Genomic DNA, 20762 nt, shown 5'->3' on the forward strand with positions numbered 1-20762 from the left:
AAATTAGATTAACATACAGTTGGGAGGAACCGCTAGTGATATAACAGAACTTAACTACAAGTTGTCCAGGAGGGTGCTACAATGGAAATAAAGAATAATATGGAGAGGTAATAAAAAACCGGTCGCTAAGAACTAAAAACACAACTATTCACATTCATTTTGAGTGCCATGGAGAATTCAGTATGACATTTTAATGGGCCACACAGTTCATGTTTTTGCTTAATATTTCTGCCCCCAAGATTTTTCTATCTTTACATTTATAGGCGAAGCCCGATTGGGAAAAGTTGCCGTGATGATGCACACATGTCTCTCTCTGTCTCAGGAAGCTCTTTGATCCTCAATCCTTCAAAACTAGACTGCAATTGGGATTGAAGCCAACATTCCCCAAGAGTAGGTTCCCATAGGTCTAGGGTCGACGGTTGATTATTCAGAGACAATTCTTAGCCAAAAAAACCCACCGCACTGTCCTCTCCTGCAGTAGGGTTCCATAAGTGCTAGGTGGAGCGAGCCCTTGTGGTCACCTACACAATGAAGAAGGAACGGGGTCCGGGGTAGGAGAAGGGTGGACAGTAAAGCTGCCAGCAGGGGAGTGCCGGGGACAGCTGTCAAGATATGCCCGGATTCTTCCCACCACACTAGGCAGTGTCAACCTACAAAGGCTTTCAGGGATCTTCCAACTCACTTAGTAGGTACTAGAAATTGGTATTTGTGTCAGCTAATGGATAATATTACCGAAAGGACTTCATTTGTACACTTTCATTTCATCAATTAGATTAGAAACCTAAAAACCCACATGATTATAAAATATTCTTTGGTCTAAAGAATGAATTGGTTCCCACTGACCTTTAAAGTAAATAACATTATAGTTTGGACAACTAGGCTAGTTTTAATAACAATGGTCTTCGGATATTACTGTATATCGCTAAGAGTAAAGGGAGGGAATGATGAGCAATTTTATCTAAGTCCAGATTGCCTCACTGCTATCGAGTCAAGACTCACAGCGACCTTATAGGACAGGGTAGAACTGCCCTCTCCGGGTTTCTGAGCATCTTTACGGGAGTAGAAAGCCTCATCTTTCTCCCGTGGAGTGGCCAGTAGTTGCTAACTGCTGACTCTGCCACTTGCAATCCACCATGCCACCCAGGCTCCTGGAATATCCAGTGAAAGTTGATTTAGTTCTTCTGGGTTTTTATTAGAGGTGGACGACATGGGGAGTAGCTAGGAATACAGCAACAAGCTTCACAGGTTCTATAAAAACATAGTTCAATGCAACTGGCAAGGAACTCAGTTTCAATGCGATTCTGTCCCAGGTGACCTTACGGTTAGCTGGAGAAGTTGGTGGCCTGACTGGTCTATTTGTAAGTGAAACTTCTGAATATAATGAATTCTCAGGAGACAAAACCTAGCAGCATATATGCTGTGATTAGTCTTGAAAATCTCTTCTGTATTCTACCCACCTCGTGCATAATCATAGTAGATGAAAGGCTTAAGAAGTGGCTTGAAATATAAATTCCAACCCATTTCATTTAAATAGCTGCAAATATATATATCAACGATGTTGAAATTTAAATGGATTAAATATGCCCTCCAAATCCTCGCCATGGGACTCTTGATTAGATTGCATGGAGAAGCTTTAATGGACAAAACTATCCTGGCTGCCCTTTATAACATACAGCAAACACGTAATCTATCAGAAAATTTTGATTCTTAGAATACATTACATTCATTTTAATATAAAAATTCATATTCCATATACCAGGGTAGGTAAAAAAGTATTGCTACAAAACTAGACATTCTTGTTAAATAAAAATTTTAAAATGTGACTCTATTGTTTCTCAACATATCATCCACTGAGGTCTACACAGTAGCGTAGGCAGTATTTCCATCTCTCTAACCCTAAAGTGGGAGAGCCTGGACTAAGAGGAGGGCCTCAATGAGATGGATGGACACTGGGGCTGCAGCCACAGGCTCCAGCACAGGAACACCAGTGAGGACGGTACAGGACACAGCAGTGTTTCCTTCTGTTGTGCGTGGGTCACTCTGAGTCGGAACCGACTCAATGGCACCTGACAGCAACAAGAACCCCTACCTCAAAGAATTCTGCACTCTTCTTGCTAACCTAGAAGAATGAGCAATTGTGTTGTCATGATGGAGGAAAAAAAATACTTTCCTGGTGTAATTTTCCTGCACATTTCAATTTTCTCAAAACCTCTTCATAATAAAGCCCTGTGATTGTCCTGTGTGCTTCATAAAGTCTCCCAAGATGACCCCTTTGGAATTCGCAGACCTTGTTTTAGCCTTCCTAGTTAGCCGTTTGGCCTTGAATTCAACTAAAGTCTTGCGGATTTTCTTTAAAAATGCTTGTTCCATTGAAAAGCTGTTGTTTATGTGGGGGCGGAATTCTTGTTTATGTGGGGGCGGAATTCTTGTTTATGTGGGGGCGGAATTCTTGTTTATGTGGGGGCGGAATTCTTGTTTATGTGGGGGCGGAATTCTTGTTTATGTGGGGGCGGAATTCTTGTTTATGTGGGGGCGGAATTCTTGTTTATGTGGGGGCGGAATTCTTGTTTATGTGGGGGCGGAATTCTTGTTTATGTGGGGGCGGAATTCTTGTTTATGTGGGGGCGGAATTCTTGTTTATGTGGGGGCGGAATTCTTGTTTATGTGGGGGCGGAATTCTTGTTTATGTGGGGGCGGAATTCTTGTTTATGTGGGGGCGGAATTCTTGTTTATGTGGGGGCGGAATTCTTGTTTATGTGGGGGCGGAATTCTTGTTTATGTGGGGGCGGAATTCTTGTTTATGTGGGGGCGGAATTCTTGTTTATGTGGGGGCGGAATTCTTGTTTATGTGGGGGCGGAATTCTTGTTTATGTGGGGGCGGAATTCTTGTTTATGTGGGGGCGGAATTCTTGTTTATGTGGGGGCGGAATTCTTGTTTATGTGGGGGCGGAATTCTTGTTTATGTGGGGGCGGAATTCTTGTTTATGTGGGGGCGGAATTCTTGTTTATGTGGGGGCGGAATTCTTGTTTATGTGGGGGCGGAATTCTTGTTTATGTGGGGGCGGAATTCTTGTTTATGTGGGGGCGGAATTCTTGTTTATGTGGGGGCGGAATTCTTGTTTATGTGGGGGCGGAATTCTTGTTTATGTGGGGGCGGAATTCTTGTTTATGTGGGGGCGGAATTCTTGTTTATGTGGGGGCGGAATTCTTGTTTATGTGGGGGCGGAATTCTTGTTTATGTGGGGGCGGAATTCTTGTTTATGTGGGGGCGGAATTCTTGTTTATGTGGGGGCGGAATTCTTGTTTATGTGGGGGCGGAATTCTTGTTTATGTGGGGGCGGAATTCTTGTTTATGTGGGGGCGGAATTCTTGTTTATGTGGGGGCGGAATTCTTGTTTATGTGGGGGCGGAATTCTTGTTTATGTGGGGGCGGAATTCTTGTTTATGTGGGGGCGGAATTCTTGTTTATGTGGGGGCGGAATTCTTGTTTATGTGGGGGCGGAATTCTTGTTTATGTGGGGGCGGAATTCTTGTTTATGTGGGGGCGGAATTCTTGTTTATGTGGGGGCGGAATTCTTGTTTATGTGGGGGCGGAATTCTTGTTTATGTGGGGGCGGAATTCTTGTTTATGTGGGGGCGGAATTCTTGTTTATGTGGGGGCGGAATTCTTGTTTATGTGGGGGCGGAATTCTTGTTTATGTGGGGGCGGAATTCTTGTTTATGTGGGGGCGGAATTCTTGTTTATGTGGGGGCGGAATTCTTGTTTATGTGGGGGCGGAATTCTTGTTTATGTGGGGGCGGAATTCTTGTAAACTTCTTGAAAAGCATCACTGATTTAGAAAGACTGCCTCTTAAGATTTAGTGCTAGCCTTGACTTGCAAATCATTTTTCCGCTTCCAGCCCAGAAAGTATCCTCCTTGGGTTGTTGTGACTATTGAAGGCACCTTAGCAAAACGAAGACAAGTAGATTACTCAGAGAACTAAAGCCACCTGCTGATGGTTCCATCGCGTGTGAGCAGATTTGTTTGGCATACACCATGCATGTCTGAACTTGAACCCCAGTAACAATACCTTTTGACTTACTCTCATCTAGAAAGAGCCCTATTAATACAAGAGTGTTGGCTTGGGTCATTTACAAACTAACACTCATCTATAAATCAACTTACTCTGATTTAAGAGACATACTGATTAGGGTGTTTTAGTGATGGGCATCAATCAAAAGGGAACGCGTTTTCTCCTCTTGAGTCGGCTTTCCAGTGCCTCAGAGCCTGGTATGCAAAGCCAGGACACCAGAAAAAAAAGTGCATTCGAAGTGTTCCTTGGCTGTCCTTTATGCGGTCTACTCTTAAGCTCGAATCACTTCTTTCACTGACGTTGGCACTGCTCTTAGTCCTGAAGTTCAGCCACGTTTGGACAGGGCCAATGCCATTTTGCTACAAAAGGCAGGCCTTGCAACCAGCCTAGATTCTATCTACCATAGATACGAAGACAACCACCCAGATCCACACAATTCTCTTGAGTGACACTGGTTTACGATCTCACGCCCATGCCATGTAAGTAGAATAGCAAAGGGGAGGGAGGTGCTGAGTCTAATTTCTCTCCCCGCACCTCACCCCTTCATCTCTGGAATTGTATTCTTAGTATTTCGTGTTTCTCTGTAGATTTGGTTAGTTTGCCTCATCCTTGTGTCTCTTACACATATATAGCAACCTGGGAAAAGGTTCACTTTATCGGCACCTTGAGAATTGTGTACGCTCATCCCTTCTATACTAAATGAAAGGGTTGGCTTTCTCAAACAAGGTTTGATCTTGACTCTCCGGACATTTGTCAGTGCATGGGTGTTTCTGAGTCAGAGAAATCACAAGCTGCCTATTGGATGAAGGCAGTTTCTGCAAGTCAATCAGAAGAGGTACTAACAGACTAATCACAAATAATTTTGGGGTTAATATCTCCCACCACAGCTTCTGGTCAAGAGAAACCTACTGTATCTTTAAATATTGCCCTTTATGAGCAATAAGTAGTCTTTAATGTTCATATCCTCATGAAATATTAGGAAAAAGGAGCTAAAAGGTGCTATTAAGATGTACGGACAGGGGGTAAACTCAAATTCTAAAGAATTATTTTCTCTTAATATCACAAACCACCAATAAATCCTCACTGTGACAGCAAAGTGGCAACATGGTGATGCTACCTGGTGAGTATTGGGTTGCTAACTGCAAGGTCAGTGGTTCAAGCCCACTAGCCACTTAGGTAGAGAAATACGAGGCTATCTGCTTCCATAAAAATGTACAGGCTTGGAAACCCTACAGAGTTTTTCTCTGAGTCAGACTCGACTTGATGGCAGTGGGTGGCAGAGCAGGTGAACAGGACGCCACGGCTCTTTTCTTCAAGATAAAGATCTGAAGGTAGATCCAAGAAATCTGATTCATTTGACCCAATTTTTGCAATGGATTTCAAACTCTTCTGCGTGTTGTTCAATAGAGATAGGCTCACTTTAAAGAGCAGTTAAAGACTAAGGTTGGCAACCAACCAATAGGGCAGCCTTTCTTCCGGCAAGCCTAATTTTATTTTATCTTATTATTTTTTTTGCAAGCCTAATTTTAACAGGAAATTCCAAGGCATATTCCTTAAAAACGGGTATTTAAATTGTTTCTCCCCTCAGGAAAATAGGATGGGGTTATCCTTGTCTTTTAAAAACCAAATTTTCACAAAGAATAAAACTTAAAGGCCAAGAATCCTAAGTACATTTTCTTAAGAGTTGGAAAACAAAAGAAAACCCATCCTTGCACCAATCAGTCAAAGGCTTCTCATTTTAGAAACAAATCATGCAGCTGGTTATCTAGAACCTTGGGTCTAAACCAGGTAACTGACAAGAATCAGAGAGCGAAACCAAACAAACCCTGCTAGTGTTAGAAGTCAGGCTTTTTTTTCCCTTTCTTTCTCTTTCTTTTGACCGAAAGGAACAGACACCTTTTCCCTCTTGAATATCCATCTGCACGCCCTCTTCATCAACACTCTACTTGCTGAAATCGGGCACACAATGGGGATATTTTAAACTCATGTAACATCCAATCTTCTCTCTCAATTGCTGCCTGTTTCATTCAGGAACCGCAGATGGATGGCGACACCATGGTCTCCCAGGAGACCAACTGGGCGGTGCCGAAGCAAATGGAGCACAAGCATGTAAACCGGGACAGCCAGAAACTGCAGAGCCACCCCCAGGAATACTTACACTTGTACAGCAGAGAGTCTCCATGCAGCAAAAAGAAAGGGGGGGAAAACATGAATGGAAGAGATACAAAGCAACAGCGTAACTAGAAACGGGGAGGGAGCCCCCATTCACAAACAGAGAAACAGAACAGCAAGAATACACAACAAGCTCTCCTGGCAGAGGGCTGAGGCAGGAAGGAAGCCAAAGGATTACAGGCGAGTGGCATTCAGCCTGGTTTTTTATAAGCAGAAGCACAGACAGCACTGGGAAAATCGCGGCATTGTCTCTTTTGCTACGTGTGTGCAAAGTGCCATTTACTCGCGCCCCCGAGACCCCAACACCCATCCGGGAAGTCATCAGCCGCAGAGGCCCAGCTCGGATTAACATGGCTGGAGTGGAAATTGGAAAACACTCTGGCACTTGGGCCCCAGGACTAGTCCCAATAGCCAAGTGTGACGACTGCATCTATAGGCAGGAATAAAGCAGGGAATTGTACAGCTGTCCTCGCTGGGGGGCTACATTATTCTGTTTACCACCACGTTGTATGACTGCGTCCTTGAAATCTTTTTTCCCCTCCACCACCCAGCTTTCTCTGAACCGCCACAGCGACCTCTCTGTCCACAGCAGGGTTGAATACCGAAGATCCCGTGTGTGAGTGACCAGGTATAAGTTACCTGGTTCATTTCAGGGGCACTGACGCTTCATGTTACGTCTCGGATTAAACTGTTATTAAAACTTCGCTGATCACCATGGTAGGGCAACTTGTTCTCCATAATCACAGAAGCAAAAGTAACAAGAAAAACCCAACTCCCAGAAGTCCAACTATGGAAGGTTAAGCTTTGTAAAAAAAAGAGAAGTGTGTATGTGTGTGTGTGTGGGGGTATCTAGGGGCTGTGGTGGGACAGAGGGTGTATTTTTCAAACCTCCTGCAAACATATCCCAAGGAAGGCTACCTACCGTATATACTCATGTATAAGCCGAGTTTTTCAGCACAAAAAATGTGCTGAAAAACTGGGGTTCCGCTTAGACACACACATGGGTCAGTGGTACCCCAGCGAGGTGTAACCTCTCTCGGGTGATTGCCCTTCCTCCGCAGTTCATTCAAAGCCCGCTGACATTGCAGGGCTTTGAATGTTTACTCACATCTAACCAATCAGAGCCGTCCCATGACATGGTCAGCTCTGATTCGCAGAAGCGCCCGTAGTGATCCGGCAGCTGAACTGGTAAGGACGTGTCTGTGGCTGTGCTCCGTCTCTGTGTTAATTCACATCCTGCATTTCCCACCCTAGGCTTACACCCGAGTCAATCAGTTTTTCTGGTTTCCCAGGTAATAATTAGGTACCTCGGCTTATACTCGGGGCAGCTTATATTCAAGTATATACGGTACTTTATCTACCTGGAGTCACTTTTTATTTTTTCATGGTCTTTCCCCCACTGTGTTCACTGTGAACAACATAAAACATAAAATCTGAAGTTCTTCGACATGCCCATCAGAGGAAAGTAGAGTACAAGTAAAGGGCACCCCCATGCCCACACCCACGCTCACCACCACCACCACCATGACCATCACCAATCTTACTTGCCCATCAGAAAGGCTTCACCTAGAAATGTCCTTAAAAAGTCTTGATCTCTATAGACCTTTAATTTCCAGCTATATGAGGCAATTTTCTTCAAATACATGTCATTTTTATGACATATTTTATTAGTGAAAAAGTTGCCTGGCTATGGTAAAAACTTTTTTCCAAATAGTCTTGATGTGCCCTGGCCGGATGCAGCAGTTCCTAGCAACTTCCTGGAAAGTGTGTGATAGGAATACATGTGAGGGGCTTCCCAAGTTCAAGGGAAAAAATCCATCATGTTTGAGTGCATTTTTCCATGAGCTCCTTGAAGTCCCCTCATACATAATAGTTACAGTGTTGCTGATGGCTGGGCGGGGCTGGGTCCTATGGGTAATTTTAGAGTTTTTTCTTTTAGTGAAAGGTTAATTCAACACACCAAGTTCTTCTGTCCCAATTATCCACCTAAAGAGCATTATAAGTGAAGGGGGAGGAGCTTTTCAATGGACTTAACTCCTAAAATGATGGGCAAACGTAAAAAAGAAAGAAAAGTTTCTATGAAGAGGGGAAACCATGGCAACAGACCATTCCACTTTTTTTCCAGACCATTCCATTATTAACCTTTCAATGTCCCGAGGTCACGATTCACTCCTCTGCTCCTCCTGGAGCTCACTTAGGAAACGCCACCTTTTCCCCATCAGGGCAAGAGAGGGGCCTCCTCTCTCAGGAGTGCGTCTCCCACTCAAAGCCTTGACGACCAAGCACTGGGCTCCGATCCCGAGTCTGTCTTTGCTGGGGCGTGGGACTTCGGCCAAATGTTTTTGCACAGGCAAGTCTCACCTTTCTGGGTTATCAAACAGCTTCTTGTGAGGAGTAGATCAGACAATGATTATACAGCATTGAGAACAGCGCTGAGCACACAGCGCCACCAGTGTACTCAGGAACGGCAGATTATTACATAACCAACCCCATCATCACGTCAGTCTTCTCTGCCCACGGAGAAGAGTGTGTGCTGGGGTAGCAGAAGGAAGCAAACCTAAGCAGCAGATGTTTTTTTCATTAATCATTTTATTGGAGGGCTCTTACAAGTCTTATATAAATCTGTCATTCCATAGTATTAAGCACAGTTATACATATGCTGCCGCCAACATTTCCAAAAACAATTTCTCTCAACTTGATCCTTTGATATCAGTTAATTCCCCCCCCCCACCAGTTATATATTATTGTTGTTTTGTGTCTTACACTGCCTGTTATTCACCCCCCCTGGGAGGGGGGCTATATAGTCAATCTTGTGATGGGTTCCCCCTTTCGCCATCCCCCTCCCCCACCATCTCCCTACCCTCCTGATATCACCCCTCCCTCTATTGTTCCTGAGGGGTTTATCTGTCCTGAATTCCATGTGTCAAGAGCGCTTATCTGTGTCAATGTGTGTTCTCCAGTCTAGCCAGATTTGTCAGGTAGAACTGGGTCATGGCAGTGGGGGAGAGCAAACCTTCAGCACCACAGAATGACCTCCACATTCAATAATAATACAGGCATACCTCAGACGTACTCCCTATATTGGGTTTCGTACCAGACCACCTCAATATAGCGAGTATTACAAGAAAGCAAGGTGCATGAATTTCATGGTGTCCCTGTGCAGAGAAAAAAGTTAGGCTTACACTAGCATGCGGCCTACTAAATATGCAATAGCTTTATGACAAAGTTTGTAATATTGTGAAAATTACAAGAACACGAAACAGAACCATGAAATGAGCAGACTGTTGGGGAAATGGTGCCAACAGACTTGTTCGGAGCAGGATCACCACAAGCATTCAATTTGTGGAAATGCAACATCTGAGCCGTGCAATGGAGTGAATCACAACAAAATAAGGGTTGCTTATAATCATAAGCCTAATGCAAGGTAGAATCCTTCCTTCTCCCACTGTATTTCACCGTCCTCTTTGGATTTTCTCAGCCTCCCTATAACGACACTCTAGAGATGGAAGGGCTCAGTCTGTTATTCTCACATCGATTCTTAACTTGAAAATTCTTGTCTGAAAGATTTTTTTTTCAATGCTCCTAACTTTTTTGGTTATGTGAACCTTCTTCTTTTTAGCAAGCACGTTCAGGGAAAGAGATACACAATTTTTTGAGCTCTCTACCCAGAGGCCACTCTAAAAAAGAAAAAAAAAAAAGATCTTTTTCTTGGTTCAATTCCTAGCCTACTGTCCCATTTACCTGGATGTTATGGTACTCAGAAGTCTTCTCTCTGCATCATGTCAACAGATTGAATACCTCACTCAGAATTTGAACACTCCTGTGCATCATCACCAAGGCAGTGCTGAATAGTAATGGCAGTGGGTTATTATTGTCATGAAAGGAGCTTCGGTGGCATGGTAGGTTAGGCACTGGGCTGCTAACTGCAAAGTTGGTGGTTCAAACCCACCAGCTTATCCTTAAGAGAAAAATGAGGGTATCTGCTCCTGTGCAGATTTCTAGTCCTGGAAACCATACAGAGTCATGGGTTGAAATAAACTCAAATGATTGCAGGGGCAGTGAAGTATTTAGTGTGACTCTTCTAGCCAAAGTCTCTAACTCCAACCAAATGCCCTTTCCCTGCATGGGTCTCGTGAGAAAGTCAGGGAAGATACGAATAGGATTCACTGTTGAGTAGTTTGAACAGGATTCCCTGGAATGCTATCCTGCTGGGTACAAAATGAGTCCTCTGAGAAGAAGGTAGAGGATCTCGCACTAGTAAAGGCAAGGAATGGAACTTGTCTACTGGACCTGAGTCCCTGCGCAATGAACCTCCCGGATCCAGAAGGCAGTTACACTGGCAACCGCACCGAGAACCAGAGGTGGAACAGAGAGAAGTTGAGTACTTTTGTGCAAGAGGCTGATTGTGGAGTGGGGTGCCTCTGGGCATTTAACTGGGGAAGCTGAGTTTGCTGACCAAAATAAGTGGAGCTGAATGTCTTCAGATTGTTGATTGAAAGGGGGAATGTTATAAGCCCTCAAATGTCTTATAACATTCCCCCTTTCAATCAACAGTTTGCTCATTCTAGCTGGCCATGTCTTTTTAGTCTCTTTTAGTTAGTACAGTCCCCACTCTAAACTCTTGCCTACATTTCTTGAAAAATGTTGGATTTGTCTGTTTCTTCGTAATTAGATTCAAGTGAAATTTTTTAGTAACAATATCACACAGGTGATAAACAATCTGGAGGAGAAAACAATGGGACCGATGGTTCTGGGTTGGGGGCACAGGAGAGGAGGAGGTGGGGAAAGGAAGTGGGTGTTAATCAACCCAGGGACAAGGGAACAACAAGTGACCTAAATCGATGGCAAGGAGGGCATAGGATGCCTGGTAGGGTTTGATCAAGGGCAATGTAACTGAGAGGAATTACTGAAACCTGAATGAAAGCTGAACATGATAGTAAGAAAAGAAGAAAGTAAAAGAAAATAGAGAAAAGAACTAGGAGGCAAATGGGCATTTAGAGGTCTAAATACAGTCATGTACATAAGTACAGTACATATTCGAGTATAAGCTGACCCAAATATCAGCCAAGGCACCAACTTTTACCACAAAAACTACATAAAAAATGTGCTGAAAAACTCGGCTTATACATGAGTCTATATGGTAAATATACTGATATATAATGATAGGGAAATATATTTATATGTTAAGTATTAAGGTAGCAGATGGACATAGCCTCCTAGTACTCCCTCAATACAGGAACCCTTTGTTCTAAGAACCTGGCATTCCGTGATGCTCAGCTTCCTGACATGATCACTGAAGACAAAGTGGGTACATAAGCAAATGTGAAGAAACCTGATGGTGTCTGGCTATCTAAAGATATAGCACTGGGGTCTTAAAGGCTTGAAGATAAACAAGTGGCCATCTAGCTGAGAAGCAACAAAGCCCACATGGAAGAAGCACACCAGCCTGTGTGACCACAAGGTGTTGATGGGGTCAGGTATCAGGCACCAAAGAACAAACAATCATATCATTGTGAATGGGGGGATTGCGGAGTGGAGACGCAAACCCATCTGTAGACACTTGGACATCCCCTTACAGAAGGGTGACAAGGAAGAGATGAGCCAGTCAGGGTACAGTATAGCACTCAGGAAACATATAACTTTCCTTTAGTTCAGTGGTTCTCAACCTTCCTAATGCTGTGACCCTTTAATACAGTCCCTCATGTTGCCGTGACCCCCAAACCATAAAATTAGTTTCATTGCTACTTCAAAACTGTAATTTTGCTACTGTTCTGAATCGGGTGACCCCTGTGAAAGGTCATTAGACTAAAGGGGTCGTGACCCCCATGTTGAGAATCACTACTTTAGTTCTTTAATACTCCCCACCCCCATGATCATGACCTAAATTCTACCTTACAAATCTGGTTAAACCAGAGCATGTACACGGGTACAGACAAGAACTGGAAACACAGGGAATCCAGGATGGATAAACCCCTCAAGACCAATAATGAGAGCAGTGATACCAGGAGGGGAAGGGGAAGGTGTGAAGAAAAAGGGGGAACCAATCATAATGATCTACATATAAGGCCCTCCCAGACGGACAACAGAAAAGTAAAGAGACATCAGTCAGTGCAAGACATGAAAAGAATATAAATTATCAGGGTTCATGAGGGAGGGAGGAAAGAAAATGAGCCAATACCAGAGGCTCATGTAGAATGAAAATGGTCTGAAAATGATGATGGTAACAAAATGTACAAATGTGCTTGACACAATGGCTGCATGTATGGATTATGATAAGAGTTGTACGAGCCCCCAATAAAATGATGCTCAGGTTGTTCCATTCAGGACTTCAAACAGGCTCATTTTGGTTCTGACACCTTGATGAAAATTTGCTTTTGCACCCCAGAAATTCAGATTCAGTATGTACATTTTTTAACAACTTTCCCTGAGTATGTTCTTATGTATAAAGAAATTTGCAGTAAGCACACATTAATTATACGTAAGGCTCACAGGGTGGAGGGGAGTGTCTTGTTAAAATGTAGATGTTGATTTAGGTTATCTGGGGTGGAAATTTAAGTTCTCAGCAAGGGGTGGGTGTGGGTACCGGGAATGCACGAATCTGAAGCCCTGGTTTCAGCCTGGTAATTCACCCTTGATGCTCTGTTGGATCATGTGATTGGGGTGATGACCTCCCCAATACTCCAGTGTCAAGGTGCCTTTTCTGTTCATAATTAATAACTGTGAAGTGATACTTTGCGTCCATGTGGATCAGTATTTTTCAAAATCAATCATTGAAAATTCTTCCTTGAATTGATGAATACACCAAGAGCGTGAAATTATAATGTTTATTTCTATCATTATTCTTACAGTTATTGTTTGGACTAAACTGAAGCAAGTCAGGGCCTGCTCGTGTGTCCCTGCACAAGGTCAGCGATAGGTAAGATAACCAGTGAAACCAGATTCTCTGGTTTCAAAGAAAGTCACAAGGAGTCAATAAGCAATTTTAGGAGTGTCCAGAACCCACATGCTAATTGCCACCCATTCCTCACCACCCTTTAAAAACCTGAGCCCCAGCTGCTGAGCACGACTTCCCTGCCCTGTTGGCCTAGGTCAGGGAACCTCATCCAGGAGCTTCCCCCTAATAAAGCTATTTCTGTTTCTGTTCTCCCTTGTCCTGTCAGTTATGTCTGTCTGTCTCCCTGTACCTCAGTTTCCCCTTTACCCTTATTAGTTGCCATTCCTTCATAAAGAACTTCTCTCTCTCTCTTTAAAAACTTCCTACACCTTTCTCTCTTTATTTTCTAAGTACTACTGTGGATCCATGGATTTAAAAAAATAATTTTTTAAATGTCTTGTTTTGAGTCCTCAGAGGATCACAGTGGGAGTCCCTCCAAGAGGGCTCTGATGTCCTTTGAAATGATCCTATTGAACTTGGAAGCAACCCTGCCTTTTTGATGCAGGACATCTTAGGCTCACCTGGTGCCTTTATTGTACACTGATTTTAGAATGGATGCAAGTCATCCCTGCTCAATGAACCAGCTGGTTAAAATGAAATATTTCCTAACTTTTCAGCTGAGTCCATTTTCAATGGAAACCCAAACTCAGTAATTAATGTATATCCTCAAACATCTAACCAAACAGTGCTACCAATCATGTAGCTTAAAAAGCAAGTTTGTGTTTCTGCAGTTAAAAGTGTGGAACCAGGGAAGGGGAGGTTAAAAAAAAAAAGGAAAACGAGCTGATTCCAAGAACCCAAGCGGAAGGCTAATTTTGAGAATGATGAGGGCAACGAATGTATAAGGGTGCTTTACTCAACTGATGTATGTGTGGATTGTGATAAGTTGTATGAGCCCCAATAAAATGATTTATTAAAAAAAAGTGTGAAACTATCACAAGAGCAGGTGTAAATTCACTGAGAAGAAATATGCCGCCCTGTCCTGTTGGCACTGATGGCTGGGCTCCACGTAAAATAATAACCATCGAAGGATTATGACTGTATGGAGGCAACACTGCCAAAAGAATGGCAATAAACCAAAGGACCAAAGAGACAAGAATGTGCCAAGACACAGAGATGTGTCTGTTTCCTAGTGAACACCACACTGAATCCAGTTACTCTACTCATCTTCCGCCCATTGCCTTCTACATCTAGACTCTCATTTCATGTAAAAGTTAACAAGGCACCATGACAGCAAAACAAAAACATCCCAGGGAACAGCACTGGTGACAGGCTCGTGCGGAGAATTACCGTATATACTCATGTATAAGCTGAGTTTTTCAGCACAAAAAATGTGCTGAAAACTGGGGTTCGGCTTATTGTTTACTCACATCTAACCAATCAGAGCTGTCCTATGACGTGACAGCTCCAATTCGCAGAAGCACCTGTAGTGATTCACTTACGCCGGCAGCTGAACTGGTAAGGATGTGTCTGTGGCTGCGCTCCGTCTCTCCCCTCTGGTTTCTGTGTTAATTCACAGCCTGCACTTCCCAGTCTAGGCTTATACTCAAGTCAATCAGTTTTTCTGGTTTCTCAGGTAATAATTAGGTACCTCGGCTTATACTTGGGCCGGCTTATATTAGAATATATACGGTATTTTAAAATAAAAGTAGTTCTGGACTGACTTCCCAGCACTCTATAATGCTGGCTGCAAGGAAAAGCTTTAACTTGCAAACTTCTGTTTTCTCCAGGAAAACCACGAGCGGCTCATTTGTTATTCACCTATCACTGGGCACCTTGTAGCAAAGTCACACTTCCTGTTTGAGCATTCTCTTTTAAAGGGGGAGATCGATGAAAATTTTGCTAAAAGAGAAGTCCCAAGAATGAAACTACCTGGTGCTGACTTTAAGCAAGCATCTCACCATGTGAATGTGTGTTAGTGCTGCTCTGTAGTGAGAGATGCTACTGTAGCACCTTAATACAAACAATTAAAAAATGGAACATTCTCTAACTGCTCTCTCATGTGGGGGAGAGGGAGAGGAAAGGGGGGAGGTTGGGAGAGAGGGAGGGAGAGAATGGAATACAAGGGTAAGTGAAAACTTATTGCCACTTGGTTAACAGTTCCCACCAGCATGGGTTTATTCTACACAAACAAGTTTCAATATGCCTCTGTGAGCAGTGAGTGATTAGCTGTGGGCAAGTTCTCTCAGTAATACACTTGTCTTAGTCTCATATAAATAAAAGGGTTGGCCCAGGGGATCGACCGCTGGGTCAGTTCAATTCAGAACAGGGAGGTCAGCTCAGAAGTTACAGTTGTGTGTTTTTGGGATTCCGAAGGAGTGATCTTGACGTACTCTCAGAGGACACAGGACCATCACAGGGGCTTGTTAGGAACAAGTTTTAAGGAAACGGAAACCTGCACTTGTGAGAAAAAGGCCAGGAAGTTGTACCTTGGAATGCCTTCCCTGTCACACTAATGCCTCTGCTTGAGGAACAGCACGGACCGTACGATGAGCGTTTCATTGGAGAACCTGGTTATTCCAGATCTTGCCCCTTCAGACTTTTGGGTCCCCTAACTCAAAGAACATTTAAAGGAACACAATTTGAGTCCCTCAAGGATACCAGAAAAGGCTATTTTGATATGGTATAAACCCAAGTGTAACATTTTGGAGGGAAAGGTTGAAGAGGTGGAACCACTACATTCAGAAGTATACATACCTAGATGGAGGATATGTTGATAATTTTTTATTTTGATAATTTTTCACGGAGACGCCGAAGGCTTTAAAGCAACATGTTTTGACTTTCTCTTGTATATTTGATAGAGGTATTTTAGATCCAGCTCTTTGGTAACTCCCGCTTATGACAGATGGCAAGAATTAAGTAGTTAGGAAAAGAGCTAAAATAACCTCCTCCTAAATGGGCATTCTGCCGTAGCATCAATTTGAGTCATCAAATCAACCTGAAAAGCCCAGGGTGACACATTGGCTTTGTCGACAGAGGCCAGATCAACATGACAAGACTGGCAACAGCAAATTTATACATTGAATCCTAGTTATTTGCTTTATGGCCTTACAAAACCTGGGTCCAATAAATTCTAGTGCTTCCAGGTAAGAAGGACAAAAGGTGGCTTTAGGGCCTACTAACGAAGGTCTGAAAGTCAAGGTGCACTGCTGCGGATCAGGAGAGCGGGTTCTGCCTGATTATTTATAATCTCCTGGGTCTCTTAAGCTTTTCTGAGTTTCAACTCAAGCTCAACGATAACTTCAGGTAATTGTTTAGAATCCGGTCAGACTGGGAAGCCACAATCTTTGTCAGACTTTTCCGCTTAATTAATTGCTTTTAATGAACACCCCATTCGAACAGACTCCCAGTTGAGAATCTCTAGAGACAATGCATTCTCAGGACATCCTCTGCAGATGACAGATCTATTATCTTGCTGATTACTTGCCCAGGGCTTTACATCATGACCCTTATTACCACACTCTATTTTGCGTGAGAAAATCTGTCAAAAATAATGCAACATTGTTTGCTACTTCTGATTTTCTACTGACTGTGACTTCCTTTTAAAACGAGTTAACTATTTGCAGCCCAAGCTGTAGGGAAAAGTTGGGTACATTTTCTTCTGACAAACATACTTATATGCCACTATAGAGTTCATATGGAGACAAGAATGGTATGGTCTTCAGAGCTTAGAGGTCTGATCTCTGTTTTCCTTGCTTAAAAATGATTGTAGCAAACTATTAGCATTTGTTTCATGGATGTTTTCCAATATTCAAGGTTTGAATATTAAATCATTGCATACTAATTGGTTGATTCATTTAGTTATTCAATAGTGGAGGTCCAGTGTCCTCAAGTCAATTCTGACTCATAGTGACCCTAGAGGGTGTGGTACAACTGCCCCTGCAGGTTTCTCAGACTGTAAATCTCGATGGGAGTAGAAAGCCTCATCTTAACTCCTACAAAGAGACTGGTGGTTTCGAACTGTTGACCTGGCGGTTAGCAACCCAGTATGTCAACCCATTATGCTACCTGGGTCCTTACTATATAGAAAGCAAAATTAGACAACAGCAGCAGCAGCAACAACAAAAAAAGCAAGAGAAATTGGGGAAAAAAAAAAAGATGCCAGAATTACCAAGTTGCATTCAAGGTTTATAAGGTTTAAAGAGAAAAATTTATCTTTTGGAATGGCCTGTGAGTAAGGTCAATGACATAATATAAAAGCATCTCACTCAGGCACTGTCATCCAATGCTGACACCTCTCCTCTGGGTTTCTGTCACTGTAAAGGTTTATGGGAGTAGAAAGCCCAGTCTTGATCTAGATAGCTGCTGGTGGTTTCAAACTGCCGACCATGTGGATTGCAGCCCAACAGGTAACCACTACACCAGCAGGGCCCCTAGGCTAAACCATACCTGCATGAAAACAATTCTATCAGTGCTCAACACAACAGGGAATAAAAAGGGGTAAGTTTAATTAGCCGGGTCTTTTCAGAGTCCCATGTCCTCACCTCTCCTGAGCCCTTGCTCTGACCCCTCCCTGATTCTGGGTACAGTGAAGAAAACAGGTCAATGCAAGAGGTGCTGTTTGGCCAGTATTGTGACTAACTTGAAACACAATAGTAGAGTGAGTTATTCTACATGAAAGTTTCTCAAAATACGCCCCCTCCCGCGATCCACCAATAGAAATGTACTGTATGTCACAAACCAATTTATTGTATATATTTGAGTATAAGCTGACCCGAATATCAGCCGAGGCACCTAGTTTTACCACAAAAACTGCATTAAAAATGTGCTGGAAAACTTGGCTTATACATGAGTATATATGGTATATATATGTGTTGTGTAAATGAAACAATTGGCCTGTAATCTGATGTTTGACATTTATATATATTTTTCTTCTTTTTAAAATAGTTTTATTAGGGGCTCATACAACTCTTATCACAATCCATACATACCTCAATTGTATAAAGCACATCTGAACATTCATTGCCCTTATCATCCTCAAAACATTTGTTCTCCAGTTAAGCCTCTGGCATCAGCTCCTCATTTTCCCCCGTTCCTCCCTGCTCCCCCTTCCCTCATGCACCCTTGATAATTTATAAATTGTTATTTGTCATATCTTGCCCTGTCTGATGTCTCCCCTCACCCACTCTTCTGTTGTCTATCCCCCAGGGAGGAGGTCACATGTAGATCCTTGTAATTGGTTCCCCCTTTCCAACCCACCCTCCCAGTATTGCCACTCACACCACTGGTTCTGAAGGGATCATCCACCCTCGATTCCCTGTGTTTCCAGTTCCTATGTGTACCAACGTACATCCTCTGGTCTAGCCAGATTTGTACGGTAGAACTGGGTTCATGATAGTGGGGGAGGAGGAAGCATTTAGGAACTAGAGGAAAGTTATAGGTTTCATCATTGTTACGTCTCCTCCCCGAGACCCTTCTGTAAGGGATGTCCAGTGGCCTACAAATGGGCTTTGGGTCTCCATTCCACACTCCCCTTCTCATTCACTACGATAAGATTTTTTTGTTCTGATGATGCCTGATACCTGATCCCTTCGGCACCTCATGATCGCACAGGCTGGTGTGCTTCTTTCATGTGGGCTTTGTTGGTGCAGTGCAGTGAATTTTTTAATATGGCTCATCCAACCATTATTGGAATGACGTTTGCCTGATATGTCTTAGAGACTGATTGGATTATATAGTTCAGCTGTGATTGCTAACAGGGTTCATTGTGATGGCCATCTTGCTGGGTCTAAAATAAGCCACATCGGAAGCAAGATGAGGATGCTCTCTCTAAGCAAGAGATAAGAGGAGCCAGGAGTGGGGCGTGTCCTTTGAATCTCAAGATCCCTGACCGGTGAACCTCCTTGGTTCAGGAGACTGTTTTGACACAGAGGGGTGGCAGAGGAGCACAGCAGCAGAACCAGGAGCCAGAGCAGAGAGGGTGACTTCCCAGCTCGCAGAGCAAGGAGAGCTGAGTGCTGGCTTGTGGGGTGGGGTAATTCTGGGTACTCCATCCAGGTAAGTGCCTTTAATGGCTCACAGAGCTGGAGCTGAATGCCTCCAGGCTGAAGCTTATAGCGTGTCACGCTGTTTGGGCATTTATTGGCAGCCCCTAAAAAGGCTTTGTAACAAGGCAGAGGCCATGCCAAGCAGCTGAGGGCCAGAGAGAAGCCTGCCTATAGGAACAGCAGAGAAGAAACTGTCCTAACTGAACACCTGTAACCCGAGGATTACTCAGCTGACTTGCAGCCTAGTAGTTTCCCTAATAAGTCCCATAGGCACGAGCACTGTTAGTTCTGTGTGGTCACGGCAGTGCGTAGAATTAGTGAACCCAGCAAGAGACCAGAGAGTGCTGTGGGAGGGAGAGTTGGTGTCAGAATTGGTAAGAAAGATTGGAGGGTCAGGGCAGGTTTAATCTTCGCCTCCTCAGAATCGGCCTTGGGCAACAAATGGTGACAAAGTTTTTTCTTGCCCCCTGTGTAGCTGAAGGAAGTCAAGTTCCACCCTCATGCCATTCTTTCTACAGTTGGCTTCCCCACTGAACCCATTTCATGATGAGCAGGCTGAGATCACAGGGCTGAAAGACAAACTCGGTGTTCCTTCAGGCCCTTCTGGATTACCTCATGCCAGTGGCAGACTCCTCGATCAGCATGCAAGCATATGCTCATGTGGGAGTTCCCAGTTATGAGGGCACCAGAATGAACCAAACCACTTTTGCCTTTCGATGTGGAAAATTTGGTGGGTGGCGTATTGCACCAATCACCTTCCACTTGAAGCACGAAGTCAAGAATACTTAAGGATGCAGTGGACCAAAACAGGCATACACTGAATGAATGACCTTCTCATCTCTCTGTCTTTAGCTCCTGGGAATTTTTAGAACTCGCAAAAGAATTCACCAGTCAAAAGTGCTCCAGCTTCCTCCATTAGGGTCTTTTAAGAGCCAGCTACCAGCTTTTTCCCACTATTCCTAACTTACAATTCCAAGGAGACCTGCTGGCACTGTGGTGTAGGCATTGGGCTGCTAACTGACAAGGTTGGTGGTTCAAACCCAACAGGCACTTCTCAGAAGAAGGATCAAGCTATCTGTTCCCATTACGATTGATAACCTTAAGTAGGGTCTCTATGAGTCCAAATGGACTGCACAGCAGGGGACTGGGGGCTCATCCCTGAATAGGGGTGTAGTGGTTCCATGGTAGAATTTTCACTTTCCATGTGTGGGACTCAGGTTCAGTCTCAGTCAGTGTCCCTCATGTGCTATCTATCACCTCCCATCTGTGATAGTGGCTTGCATGTTGGGGCACTGACCAAGTTGCAGTAGAACTTCTCATCGAAGGCAGACAATGCAGGGAGCCCTTGGAATCTAGTTCTGACAAATCAGGTCTATGGATCACAAACCCCATTGTGTATGGGGTCAACCTAAGTCGGAGCCAACCTGACAGGCCTGTCAGTTTCCAGGACTGCAACCATTTATGGGACTAGAAGGCCTGTCTTTCACCGGAGGAGTGGTTGGTGGTTTCGAACTGCTTACCTTGCTAATTGCAGCTGAGCTCCTAGCCACGATGCCACGAGGGCTCCAAAATACATGACACCACACATGAAATGC

The 20762-nt window shown here is 43.7% G+C and overlaps 1 protein-coding gene across 1 annotated transcript in view; it reads right to left on the bottom strand.

The window, feature by feature from the left end:
• Nucleotides 1-20762, bottom strand: part of CARMIL1 (capping protein regulator and myosin 1 linker 1) — a 396892-nt gene that overhangs the window by 39588 nt on the left and 336542 nt on the right. The window lies entirely within an intron of this gene.

This window comes from Tenrec ecaudatus, chromosome 1 (assembly GCF_050624435.1).
Source record: "Tenrec ecaudatus isolate mTenEca1 chromosome 1, mTenEca1.hap1, whole genome shotgun sequence".
Classification (NCBI taxonomy): Eukaryota; Metazoa; Chordata; class Mammalia; order Afrosoricida; family Tenrecidae; genus Tenrec; species Tenrec ecaudatus.